This window comes from Sceloporus undulatus, chromosome 5, assembly GCF_019175285.1.
Source record: "Sceloporus undulatus isolate JIND9_A2432 ecotype Alabama chromosome 5, SceUnd_v1.1, whole genome shotgun sequence".
Lineage (NCBI taxonomy): Eukaryota > Metazoa > Chordata > Lepidosauria > Squamata > Phrynosomatidae > Sceloporus > Sceloporus undulatus.
Genome location: NC_056526.1, coordinates 155,537,897 through 155,552,610, shown reverse-complemented (window position 1 = coordinate 155,552,610; position 14,714 = coordinate 155,537,897).

Here is a 14,714-nt window from a genome sequence, read left to right as displayed (position 1 = left end):
TCTCTTTGTATTGTGACTTTCAAAACATGTCTGTGTATATGTGTTAGGTCAAATAGCATGTTAAATATGTGTTTTGCCCTACTTCTCAAGTACTCAGCATTTTTGTTAAAAGTAAAGATTTTGTCCAATATTTGTCTATGGTGCTCTTAGGACACATATGCTCATTTTAAACCTATGTTTTTAGCAAGGAGTTACAAAGCAAATGGAAAAATTAAGAGGAAAAGCATTAGGTTCAACAGTTTATATTAAAGTTACTACTTTAGAGTGAATTCCTTGATATTGAGCGGCATGTATGTTCTTCTGAATTATTTACCTATTCCTTGAAAATTAACACATGGCCAGTAGAAGTGGATTCTTTTTGACTGTTAAAAGATTGCTGCTTCATTATTAGAAAGATAATTTTCCTCTGACTGAAATCCAGTGGATATAAGATCTAAGAAGGTTTGCAACATTTCAAAGAATGATGTATAGACAAAATTTACAAATAGACTCTTGGCAGAAACTTTCTCCATAGACTTTGGTTGGGTTAGACTTTGAACCCGAACAGATGGTTTTAAAAGCCTGTTTCTGGGCATCATCCGTACACAGCTTTGGTCCCATTTTTGTCTGTGGTGCTTGTGAGACACATGTGCTCATTGTAAACTAGTGTTACTTTGCAACAGGTTACAATCCAGATGGAAAAATTAAAGAGAAATGAATTAGGCCCAACAGTTTATATTCAAGTTACAAATTACTGTAGATCTCTAAAGAAGAGTTTAGTCTTGTTTCCCATATAGACCTTGGCTTCATAGCAGTGGTAGTGTAAAAGTTTCATTTCTTTGCCCCTTTTTGCACAGTCTAGAAAACTCCAGGGGCAACCCAGAATACCCTGGCCCCAGAGCTGCCCTGACATTTCCTCATTACCTGGGGCCTCTATTCTGATGCTTGGCAGCTTATTGCACACATGTCTCACCATGTCGCTGGGCACTGTTGTGGCAAGTCACTTGATTCTGAGGTTAAAACAGGGTGCCCACTGTCATTCACATGGATGGGTGCTCATTCTGACCCCAGAGTGAGTGACTCTTGCCAGTGGTGGCAAATGGTATGATGGATTGCATTTTAAACAGCTGCCCTGCAGAGGAAAAGAGGCCTTTGGGTTTTCTGGGAAGATATGGAGCAAACATGTTTATAATCTGTATTAAAAGAGGCATGAATTTACATGAATTAAACAGAGCAGATAGGGAGCCTTGAAGATGTCCCATCCATAGGGTCACCATGAGTGGGGATTGACTCGAGGATGGGTAACAACAAAAAGAGAGGTATACCCTGAATTTGGTGCTGAATGCCTGGACATTGTCTGCTGTGGGAGCCCTTGTGGCACAGTGGTTAAATGCCAGTACTGCAGCCATTCACAGCCACGAGGTTGTGAGTTTGATCCCAGGGCACCAAGGTCCACTCTTCCTGTTATCATCCATAGGTGTCTAAAATGAGTACCCAAAAGTGCTGTCTGACACCTACTAATCTCTAGTCTTGTGTCTCATAAATGTTTCAGCCTACTTGTAAAAGGCAGATTTCCCAATATTTCTACCAGGTACATGATAAGCAGAAATACAACAGTCACAACTTTATTTAGCATAACACATTGGAAGCAACATCTGTGCCTATGGTGCCTGTTGCTCTTTGGTCAGAATTTAAATGGGCATAGTATCCCATCTCCAAAGGCTGGTGGAAAATCTACCCTCTGGTTTGCTGCATGCTATTCACATAAGACATAAAAGGGAAAAGAAGAAAAAAAAATCAAGAGAACTGCTCAGACTGAATGGAAACAGTGAAAGGAGGAGTCAAATCCTGATAGTCTCTTCTAAAAAAATAATGAGTAAAAACCTGCTTCCTATTCCCTCTGCCTTTTGGGGCCAAAGAAAGGTGGAATGAGAACTAAAAGATGATAGCTGTTGGAAAGGAGGTGTCAAAAAGAGAGGAATCAATGGAAAGGGTCCTAGCATGTCAGGAAGATACCATATGACCCTTGCCAATGTTATCATTCTATGCTGATGGTATGGTTTACCATCTCTGCACTTGTAACAGGAATGGTAGCTAATTTTGCATGTTATCTTGATTTGCATGCCCTCTACATCTCTGTTCTCAGAAACCATGAAATCTAGGACTTAAGTTCCTCTGACACTTACTGCCACCTACAATGTACAGTGGTACCCCGGGATACGAAAGCACCGCCTTACAAAATTTCCGGGATACGAAAAAATCCCATAGGAAAAAACTGTTCCGGGTTACGTTTTTTTTTTTTCGGCTTACGAAAAAAATTTTTTGGTGCTTTTCGGCGCTTTTTCGCACGAAACGCGGCGTTCCAGCGCTAGCGCCTATGGCTTTTTCGGGTTACGAAAAAAATCGGGTTACGAACGCCGCGGCGGAACGAATTAATTTCGTAACCCGAGGCACCACTGTAGTAATCAAGCTGATATTAAGTACAGCATAAGATACTACGTAATGTTGTGCTCAAACAGTTGTCAACAGTTACCATTTCCTGGTACTTTAGAGCTTCGATGATTATGGAAAGCCTTAATATAACACATTAAACTGAAAGAATTCATTGATGTTGTTTTTAATGGTATGGAAAAGAAAATAGTAAAAAGACTATTGACTTGAAGAAATACCCCCCCCCCCATAAAATAATAATAAAAAGTCTACAACAAAAGAAATATTAACTGATAAGTGCATTATACACATTAAAATGAAAATAAAATAAATAGCAACAAATATTCAGAGGAGAATCATAGAATCATAGAGTTGGAAGAGACCATAAGGGCCATCCAGTCCAACCCCCCTGCCATGCAGGAAATCTCAGTCAAAGCATCCCCGACAGATATTGTTAACAGGAGCTACTTTAATCAGTGAGCGGATTAAGGACAGTTTTCAAAATTCAGTGAAGAATTAAGGCCATATATTTAGAAGAATTGTGTCTCACTATATGAGATGAAGTTCAATTGGACTGTGTATGTGTGTGTGTGTGTGTAGTAACATGTCTAAAAAGAGGACACACTATACAAAGCAAAGCAGGGATGTATTTTCCCAGACTAACAGAGGAGGCAACAGAAGCACACCACTCTCTAGTAAGGAAAGCACTCACAGTCTTTATCAAAGTTCATGATGGTCATCATGTCCTTTATTTTGAGAGATTAGTGAAAGAGCTGTTGCCAGCTGCTTTTGTTTCTTGGCTAGAAGCAGTATTCACTTCATAGTGGAATTAGATTTAAAAACTGTGAATAAAGGTCCAGGAAAGGGATCTTTCCATTCCTCCACCCCATTCTGCACATTTTCTTTCAAACTGTAATGTGAGAAATAAACCTGGAGTTACTGGCTCCATTTTTTCTTTGTTTGTTTGAATAGCATGCTAGTATGGACAATTAGAAAGACAGACAGAGCTTCAGAGGCCCTTGTCACTTGCTTCTAATTTGATTTATGTAAGGATGGAGGGAGCTAAAAAATGAAAGGAGAAAATGGCAATGGCAATGGCCAGAGTTCCATGGTTTACCTGATTCTCTTTCCTGCCTACTCAATTACACTTAGTAATTATTTCTATAGAGTATACATTTCTCACTTACAAGTGAATAATACCCTCACTGTTCACTGTGACAATGCTGGAAGTGAAGTTCAACCAATAAAAAAGCACCATCCAGTTCACTAAACTAAGTCTTTGAGAATGGATTACAACATGCAGCACTTAACCCTGATCTTTCAAAAGGAAAATAGGAAAGGTGTCCATAGAGATAATATCAGATCCATCCAAAGTTAGTAATTATAACATGCAAACTAACAACACTCCTATCTCTTACAGGGAAAACAGAAGTGAATTCTACAACAATGATTGCCACATAAAATATCAGTCTGCCTTGCCTAGGGCCCAGGAAAAGGTGAACTGGCTGAGTCACCAGATGAAGGTTCAGCCTGTTGATGCCTTACCCGTTCATTTTGATCTAGACACTAGATGCTCCAAAGCACCTTTACTTGAGTTGGAGGAACCAAGTGCTTTCTTCAAACATTCTCAATTGCATAGGGAGCAAATCAGGCAGGAGGCCACTAGTGAAGAATAACTGTTAATTTCTATACCAGCCTTGTTCCTTTTTATTTTGTGATGGGTTAAGTGCTAACCACATGGCTAATGTACCCCTTCTGGGAGACCTTGTATGGTCCTGCATGACCTCTTTCCTGTCATGTGTTTCATCCTATTTCTTTTTAAAAAAATAGATTACAGGGTCTTTTTAGCCTTTTACTCATTGAGGAACAATTTTACCAAGTTTTTGATCTTGCAAAATAAGGACCAGGAAGGGTGCAGAAACAGAACAGAGCAGAACAAAAGAAAACACAAAACAGACTTCTGGTACTTCTACATTTGAAAACAAAGGGGCTTTCTGGACCTATATCATTTTTGGAGTGATGGTGAAAACCTGGTGAAACTGCACCCACAGTTCCTAGAGGATGCAGGGAGAGTCCCCCCCCCCAGGTATCATGGGGCCAGCTGTAGCCCTCCCTCATTTGAACATATATGTGTTTTCTAGCCATTTTCGGTCCTGTGTAGGGAGGAAGGCAGGATATAAATCCCATAAACAAACAAACCTGAAGATGCCCATTCCTATTCTAAGAGCACCGTTATTAATTTTTTTAGTGGTTGCATGAAGGGAGGAGAAAAAAAAAGACTGGAGAAGAGGCTTATCTAGACTTCTTCTCCAACCTTTGTTGGAGCAAATTGTTCACTTGAAAATATCTGTGGGTCATAAATCAGTAGATACTGGTATCAGTAAATCAGTAGATCTCTCTCTGGTAAAGGGGTCAAAGACAAGTATACATTAACTGTTTGGAAGGTCCTCTGAGAGTGCATGTATATAGCTGCTATTTGTAAATTAATGTACAAGATGGCCTCTTGGAATAATGTGTACTTAAGAACTTAATCATCCACTGATTTTGTACTTCTCTAAAGGATGTGATATAAGCAGTGACACAACTTTAGAGGGGAGAAATGAAAAAGAACCTAAGGTCCTGATTTTAGGCTGTAGGCCCCTGCTTATTAACACTTACTGACTGACTTGGCAAATCTATCCCTTTCCTCTCTCATTTCCCAGATGCTTTCTCCCAGGAATTAGTTGTACTTTCACCTTGCCAATGTTTTTTCCTCTTTATACTTTAAGAGTGTATGTACATATACTGTGAAAACCAACAGGGAAATTCACAACTTTATACATAGCAATGCCAACATGAACAAAGCATACTAAAGGTGATTGACATTCAGACACCAGTTGCTTTACTCAATAGTTTCAAACAGTTAGTACGAAGAGTTGTGAATAACTCTTTTGATGGCTAATTTGTGTACACATGTGCACGCACGCACGCGCACACACACACGCGCCACACACACACACACACACGAATTTAGCCCTACTGTCACAAAATTTTGAAACTAAGACAAAGAAAAGCTTAACTTTAATTGGTTCGAATCATTCAAACAGTTTTGAATTTTTTTATCTCAAGCAGCACTTAAAACAACACATCTGTGGTGATATGAAAAATAAAAAACATTTGAAAGATATGCTCATAACTGTTGCTACTGTCTACAGAACCTGGGACCAAAATGCTCCCTTTTCCTTCCCCTTTAATGCATTTGATTTCTTCAAGAGCAATGTAATTACATATACATATCTACAGAATTCATGGCATCATCTATGTCTGCATCATTAATGACTTTTAATTTCATTCTCAAATTAAACTACAGTGTTTCCAAAGAGTTACATATCTTCAGCGAGCTGTAGCTGAAAAAAAAAATTCTGGGAGCATTGAGACATTATTTATGCTGATAATATTCAAAAGGACAGTTTAAATTGTTTGGCATCTAACCTATTATTATGGCATCTGTTTTCCTCTCTTGAGTGGTCACCACTCAAGTCCTTCTGGCATGAGAACTATGTCATGCAATAAGCCATGTGAACACACTAGGAAAATATATTGGCATATGGTTTGCTGATAGTTCCATTTGGCATTATTGCCAAAGACCCCTAAGCTGAATGATGATAGCATAATGCTTATGATAGAAATGCACTAGAAAAACAGATTGTTTAGTATGCTTCTAAAGAAAATCTGTGCTTGTACAAGTATGGGTGTACCAAGTAAATCTGAAGTTTTAAAAAGAAATTCTCACTGCCTTGACACCAGGAGAAACCAATCAATCAATCAAACAAACAACTCATATTATGTCTTATGGTATACCACCACCGTCTACTGTGTTTGCCAACATCTCTTCAGTATCTCAAGCAGGTTTTCTCATCACCTTGCTATCTGATCTTTTTAAATGGATATGGCAGGGATTAAACTGAAAATACTACTCATACAAAGCATAGGCTCTAGTCCTAACTCTGATCCATTTCTGAGCAACAGAATTATTTTATTTCCTAGTCATAGTTCTGGTAGCCCATATGATTTTCAAGAGTAGGCAAACTAGTGTCTGTTTCATTGTGAAATGTAATTTCCTTCTCTGTAACAGAAGAAGAGAGCTATGATTTGTTATTAAGCTATCCCCTTAACCATGAAAAATATGGAATTTATTTGGTACAAAATAGTAGTGTACTTGTCTAGCCTATTGTGTGTGAATTTTACCTTCTCTGAAGACCCTCTCCAACATTATCTTCAATTATGGGAATTGACACAAAATATAGCACAGGTTCTTCAGATTTTATAACAACTGGGAGCACAACATTATGAGTGAGAAGTCCTTGCTGTAGTGGATTGGTAACCATTACCACTACCATCCTTGAGTTTTAACAGGAGATATGATAGTGGTGCAGGAAAGAGCCACAATAGAGAATCCTCTCACATGACTTTAGATTTCCAGGTTTATTTAGAAGTGTATATGTGTGGGCCACAAATTGTTGGTAACTATTATAAATGAATGAGGATGTGACTATAATTTGCTGTTTCATTTGCAGAACAAAAACAAATTGTGTATTAAAAACTTATGTACATTCAGACCTCTGTGTCCATGGAATCAGCATCCATGGATTCAACCATCTACTGCTTGAAAATATATTTTAAAAAATCCCAAAAATCCAAGAGCCCACTGTACACATTTAATTTTTTAAAATGATACTAAGGCCCAGTACATACCTTCTTTTTGGTCTGGGCTGGCGGTGGCCTTTTTTCCGCCGGAGGGAAGCCACAGCCACGATACTGCATAGCTTCCTGCTGGGGGAAAAAGAACCAGAAAAAAGCGGGTTCTTTTTGCACCACCATTGTGACGCCCGAGTGCACCAATGGCTCACTCGTTATGTCACAAGCGTGGTGCAACATGTGGATACTATGCGTCCATCATGTAACAATGGCGGCGTCCATATACATGGGGTGCTGGCATTGTTATAGCGCCGCACTGTACTAGGGTTAGGGACCGTGCGGTTGCCACGCAGCCCCTTAACCCTAGTAAGCCACCAGCACAGCGCATTTGGCGCATCTGTACACACCAATGCATGCATTACAAAATGTGGCAGTGGGGAGAAGAAGGTTGCAATTTGTTGTGGAGAAGAAGGTTGCAATTTGTTGTTGTGTAGGCAGAATGAGCCTAATGGTTGAAAAATATGAGCCTAAATGAACTGGAGCCAGCCATATTTATCCATTCCTTGCAGGAGCTCTCATATTTCTAAACCAAAAACCAGAATACTGTGGAGAGCTGAGTGGCTACCTCTGTGTTTTATAGTATAATAAGGAAGGACACTCAGGGTCAAAACAGATGACCCTGAAAGTACAGCTCAACACCAGCTTGGGGGTGTGGTGTTTAGAAATGCCACATTCTTGATTTGCCTGGAAGCCATGTCAGCGATTACACTCTGACCAGCTTCTGGGTGACTTGGGGGCATGATGTTGAGATGCCACTCATCCCAGAGCCAGTGAAAAGCTGGTTCTAGAGGTGATGGGGTGCCCTTTTTCTGACCCAAATAGGAACTGATTTTTCAGCTCCTATTTGGGGCAGAAGCTGTCCAGATTGGGGCTGCTGCATGCTGTTGCCATGGCTCCAATCTGGTCCCTTTGGGGCCATCTGTTTCACCCCTCACTTCCTAGTATTCTAGCATTTTTGGTTAGCAATTTGGGAGCTGCTGTTATTCAATAAATTTGATATGGAATAGAATAAAATGGGCATGTGGTATAATTACAACCTACCCATGATTTATGCCACTTTAGATCAGAGCTTAGATAATCACTCATCATGATGGCTGGGGATTTGGGGAGATGTGGTCAAAAAAGTAATTTTTCCAAGCTCTGATCTAAAGGTAAGTTTTTCCAGATAGAGGGAAGATACACTGCCCGACAATGACCAAGATCCTACACTGCCAATATAACCACAGTGATTGAGCTACATCACTGTAGTTACATCTGACAGTGTCACCTCCCCAAAACCTTCTGTTTCAGCCTGGCAGCACCCTGAATGAAGCGTTTTCATGGTACTAGAGATTGGGGCATTGAGCAATGACATTACAATACTCTCCTGATCGTGGGGAATATTGAGAATAGATAGCTGGAGAGACACTTTGGCTCTGGTCAAAGAGATTCCATTTATCATGGCATCTTGCAACCAGGAGAGTGCTGCAGACATAGTTTCCCTGTACCTCAGTCTGCAGAGCTTTGGTTGGAGCACTACCAGGCTGCAAAGGTTTTGGGGTAATATTACATCATTGATAACTGTAAATATGAAATCCCCAGCAGTTGTATGCCCATTTTACAATCTTGGAATTGCTGAACAGGATGCCAACATATATTTATCATTTTAATATCTTCCTCCCTCATGCCATGAGGTGTAAAAAATAATCCAATAAATAACATTGTAAATAAATAATTTTAAACATTGCTATTGGTGAAACTATAATTTTTATCCTATTGCAACAGAGGGCTTCTCCACCACTATTATTGGGGAGAATATACTAGAGAGAGAAAAAAATCAATATTCGGGAAACTGAAGACTAAAGTGCAAACAATTTATTTGATTCCTCTGGCCTTTAATTAAATATTTTGACAGGCCTTATAGTTCACTGCTTTAAAGTGGTTGCCTGTAAGCAATTAATTTATGCTTATTTTAATTGCTAGATTCCATTGCAGTGGTTGGTGCAAAGGAAAAAATACGACAAATATTGCACATAAATAAAATATGAATTCAAACAAATGGGTAATAATGAATATATCAGCCTAAAGGCAATTGGTGTTTTATATCAGAGGCTATTTATGATGTGCAAATTAAGTCAGATGAATATTTTTGAGACATTTTTGAATATTTGGTCTTTGCTTTTTTCCTTAGATACAAGTCCTAATTTTCCTGTTTTCATATACATTATGCTTTCCTATCCCACCTTCCCCCACACCTTTTTCCAGATATATTTCCATTTCATGTGAGTTGTCTCCTACAGTAACAAAAGTCCCAGGATTTCCAACAGAGTAATATTCTAATCACCTCATAGATTTCCTTCCTCTTCCAACCATGATGTTAAATATTGTGTGTATAATCCTGGACTTTATAGACAAGCTAGTCAACTTGCATACAGTGCAGAAACTCAGTTCAAAGCCTTTTGCAGTGTATGAAGGATGAGGGTGGGAATAGACTGTGGTCCATGCTAGAACAAGGTTATTCAGTCATTATTGGTGCATGTGTGTAATCAATAATTAGGCTGGGCTTTCTGCAGGCTCAGCTCAAGATAATGTGCTGCCTGAGGCAGAGCAGATAATAATATTTCTATCCTCCAAGTCAAGCTGTACAGAACCCAGAAAGAGCCATTATTTTTCTACCTGGGATAGCAAATCTCTCAATCATGTCTTCCTATCCTTGCCAATGGCAATCATAATACATTAAAGAACTAACAGTGTACATCCCTTTCATCAAACCAAAAATAACTGTGTGAAGTAATAGTGTCATTCTTCCCATTGGTAGAGCTGTCCCTGTTTGCAGGAGCTGACAGAGAGGCACAGTGAGATGCTGTAGCTCAGGAGTGAGAATCATGTGGCCTTCTAGATGTTTGATGGAAAATCCCATCAGCTTTTGCTAGTACAGATAATGATGAGAAATGCTGGAAGTTGCAGTTAAACAACATCTGTAGCGCTGTATGGCATTATTATAGATCAAGAACCAATGTATCCACCCCACAGGTTTTAAGGATAAAGCAAGTAATTGTGCATGACTGAAACAAATTGGTGAAAAATTATAATTCCTTCATGGAAAGGAATTTTGACATTCAGGAACATAAACAGAATGCAGTGCAAAGCACATGCTTCTCCCAGCTAGTATACTTCACTATCACATTGCATCACTACTGAGAGCAAGTGAAAGAAACACAGGGAGGCTCAGCAAGAGATAAGCCTTGAGCCCTATGGTATGCAGTGGTTGCTGCTATATCATTTTGCAAGGCCAGTACCATAACTATATTATGGGGCAACCTGGCTCATAGTCTATCTTACTCACTTCTAGAACTGGGGCTACCACAGTACATTACAGAACTTTACATGCACATACCTATGTAGGAGAGGGTTAAGAAATGCAGTTAGTGTATTGCAAAGATGCATAAGGGGACACTGGCAAGAGTGTCTTGATGCACCTTGGCACTCTCTGGTTGGTGTCCCAGTACACAATGGGACCAGTGCACAATAGGTCTGATGGGAAGCAATCCTGTTGCACATCTGTCCAGATGTGCATTGGTCCCATTGTGCATTGGTTCCAATGTGCATTGGTCACTTTTCTAGCTTCCCTATATAATAACATAAAAGCAACAATGTACTGGATACAGATGTTAGGGAACTGTCCAGTTCTAATTCCTGTAAACATAAGTCTACTTATGAAGGCATTCATCCCCAACAGGATTTTGACTTGGATATTTAACTGGAAGACATTACTGTTCTCTATTCAGATATAGCTGAAAAACATGGCCCTGGAATTTATTATATACTAGAATAATGTAGTGACTTTACATCACCTGGTAGTAAATGGGCCAATGCATAGGTCTAGTTTCATTCTGAGCCTGAAGAGTGATCTGAATTCATGTTGCTATTCTTACTCATCATTAAGTCAACTTTGAGTTATGGTGTCCCTATAAATAACAGACCTGTTAGAGCTCCAGTGATCAACTCTTCTGCCATACTCAGGGCTGTGGCTTTCTTGATTGTATTAATCCACCTGTAGTGCTGTCTTCCTAGTGCCTTCTATTTTGCTGATCACTATTGCCTTTTCCAGGGAGACACATCCAAAGTATGACAGCCCTGGCTTAGTCATTTTGGGTTTTAGTGAGAGTTCAGGCCTGATTTGTTCTAAGATCCATGTATTTGTTCTTTTAATAGCTCAGGGTTTCTGTAGAAAGCTTCTTCAGCACCACATTTCAAATGAGTTGATTTTCTTCCTGACAGTTTCTTCATTGTCCAGCTTTCACAATTATATGTAGAATGCTATGGCCTCGATGATTCTGACTTTGATATTTAATTATATATCTTTACACTTCAGAATCTTATCTAGTTCCTTCATAGCTGACCTTTCATATCTTAGTTTTCTGATTTCTTGACTGCAATCTCTATTTTGATTAATAAGACTGCCAAGGAATAGAAATTCTGTGGCTTCATTCTCCAAATTGATGTTATGTAGATCAACTATGGTAATTACTTTTGTTTTCTTAATGTTCAGCTGTAACTCTGTTTTTGGAATTCCTTCCTTCACATTCATCAATAGTCCTTCCAAATCTTTGCAGCTTTCTGCAAACAATATTATCTGCATATCTTAAACTGTTGGTATTAGTTCCCTCAATTTTCACACCTACCTCCTCTGAATCAAATCCTGCTTTCTGTATATGTTCTGCATATAAATTAATCGGATAGGGTGATAAGTGTGCAAAAGTACATATGAAATTATTATGAACGCAGTATCGTAGAACACTGTTGAAACTCTCTGGGATTCCAGTACATGAACCATGAATTTAAAGTATCAAACTGGGATCTAGTTTATGCCCTATTATCCCTTCATGCTTCAACTGACTGAATTTAAGACACTCATATATTTAGTCTACAGCTATGGAGAAACAAATGATATAATCAGAAAGAAATGATAAAATGATGGAGACGTCTAATATTCAATTGTAAGAAAATCCATAATGCATCAGTGGAATAAGCAGATTTACATATTGGCTAGAATAGCAACATATGGTTAACTGATACAAAAGATTAGGAAATATATAGGTACTTTGGAAATTGTGGATCCTCCCTGTCCACCTGAAGCAAGAGACAGGATACTGTGCCACCTGGAGTAGAAGTGGTATGGTGTGCCCGTCCCAATGATGGGCTTGCCATATGTGGATTTGAGCATCCAGGGATGGCAAGCCCCATCAAATTCAATGCCTGTGCAGGCACATGGCCCTAGGAGAACAACTGTGGGCATGCACACTGCCATTAAATACCATGGGACTTGAGGTACCATGGTCTTTGCTATCTGCAGGTGGGTTCAGGACAGAACCTCCATGGATAAGAAGGGCCTACTGTACTTGTAGGGATCAGTCCAAGAAAAGAACTTGTAATTAGGAACCATTTTTGCTCTGAACATCGATTATCACTCTGTACTGCATCCAAAGAATTAGTTTATATCCACGAAAGCTCATGCACAAACAAAAAAACTTAGTTTTAAAGGTGCTGCTACACCCCCCCCCCCTTCCTCCTTTTTAGGCCACAAAAGACTAATATGTTTACTGCTTTGAAAACTAGTAAATTCTGTAGTTGTGTATATCACATGATAGGAGACTTCTGGAGAACTTGAAAGCTTGCACACTTTCCCCAGTATTAGAGGCTTATCTCATGCATCTTAATTCAGTTTACCTCTATCTGGTTTAAAATTTAATTCAGGTGGCATCCTGATATTATCAGACAGTTTTTACTGCCAAATTTGCTTCCCGAATACAACCCGGGTTCATCCCTGCTTCCACAGCCGCTTCTGCAGCCATTTTCTTAACTCAGAAAACTCTCAGATCTGAAAAGAGCTGGGAGGAGCAGCTCCGGAAGTGGGGATGGACCCAGGATGTGATCGGGAGGCAAATTCGGCAGTATAAACCATCTGATATCATCAAGTTGCCACCTGAATTATATTTTTAATTGGATAGAGGTAAGCTGAATTAACATGCATGCGATAAGCCACTTAATAAAGGTACCAAGCAATACTGTATGTGCATGCGTGTGTTTGTAAACTTGTGGGGCACATGATTTTTAAAAATCTCTCTCTCTCTCTCTCTCTCTCTCTCTCTCTGTGTGTGTGTGTGTATGTTTGGTGTGGTATAATTACCAAAATATCTAGAGTGTGATCCCAAATGTTACTGATGGCTTGATCCAGGACTAAATAGGGAAGATGAACTATAGCTTCTTGTCTCTGAACCTGACTTTTGACACACTGTGACCTTTGATTTCCCATAATTCATTATCACAAGGAGAGTGTCCTATGATAGAAAACATGTAGGAGAAGAATGCGAATGCATATACAATCCTGTTCTTCTTTTCACATATTCAGTGTACTGTGCTACCTTGTTATGGCTTTAGATAAATAAGATTACCTTACATCCTGGAGTTCCAGAAGTTTTAATAGATAGCTCAATAATAACAACATACTCTTGTAGCCATGAAAAATGGCAGGATTTGCTGCTTTAGCGGGGAAAGTTTCTTTGTGTTAAGCTGAAATGCTGGTATGATCTTTTCTCCTCCCTCCACTGAATGGAAACTTTATTTTAATTATTCTACCTTAAAATGGATTGTCAGATTAAATTCACCAAGTGTTATCAACTGGTCTTGGCATCTGTGCTCATGCTTGAAGATGTCCATATTCATTAGTGGATTTCTTTAGCTTAACAAACCTTGGAATTAAATGCAACCCACAAAGCAAGCATTTATCATTTGGAGATACAAGTGAGAGCTAGTTCTGTTAAAGGAATGTATTGTTTCAGCCATTAGCAGTCCAGTCTGATTACAGAATTCAATCTGTTTCTGGTGGGAACCACTGCAAGCACAACAGCATCATTACCATCTGTGTCCTCTGCAGAGACTTCATATCTGGGCACTTAGCATTTCAAAAATCCTACAGATGTTGATAATGCATTATTCATTTAGTGACTGCCACAGCTGTGTACGTTCCAGTGCATTTTCCAAGCAATCTGTCCTCAGACTCTAATTTGAGTGGTGTGGAGTGGAGCACAATGCTGAGGCTTATGAATGGGTTTATGAAAGTTCAGTGTGGGCCCACAAAGCAAAAGTAAAATCTTTTATAAAGGAAAGTATACCAGAATTCACTCCTGGTATTCCAGTTTATAAGATGATGAACAATAGCTATACATCATGGTCTCACACTTGTCCACATGTTTGCGTGTGTGTGTCTGTTGTTGTAAGCATGCCAGACACACATGCATGTGCATGCACATACACATACATTGTGTGAAAGAAAATGGAGAAGGGAAAATGAAAATTATGGGAAGAGAAGATAGTAGAGAATCTGGGAGGGGAAAAAACATTCACAAAAGATGTCATAGCTTAAGGCCTTTAAAAACTTGTATGCCATTTCATACTTTGTTCTATTTTAACCACTACTAACTTTCTACTTACTCCATGCATCTTCAAAAGAAACATATTTTACAAAATCACCCAGATCCACTCTGATTTGGATGCTGTCATTGATACAGGACTGGTGGATGTAACCT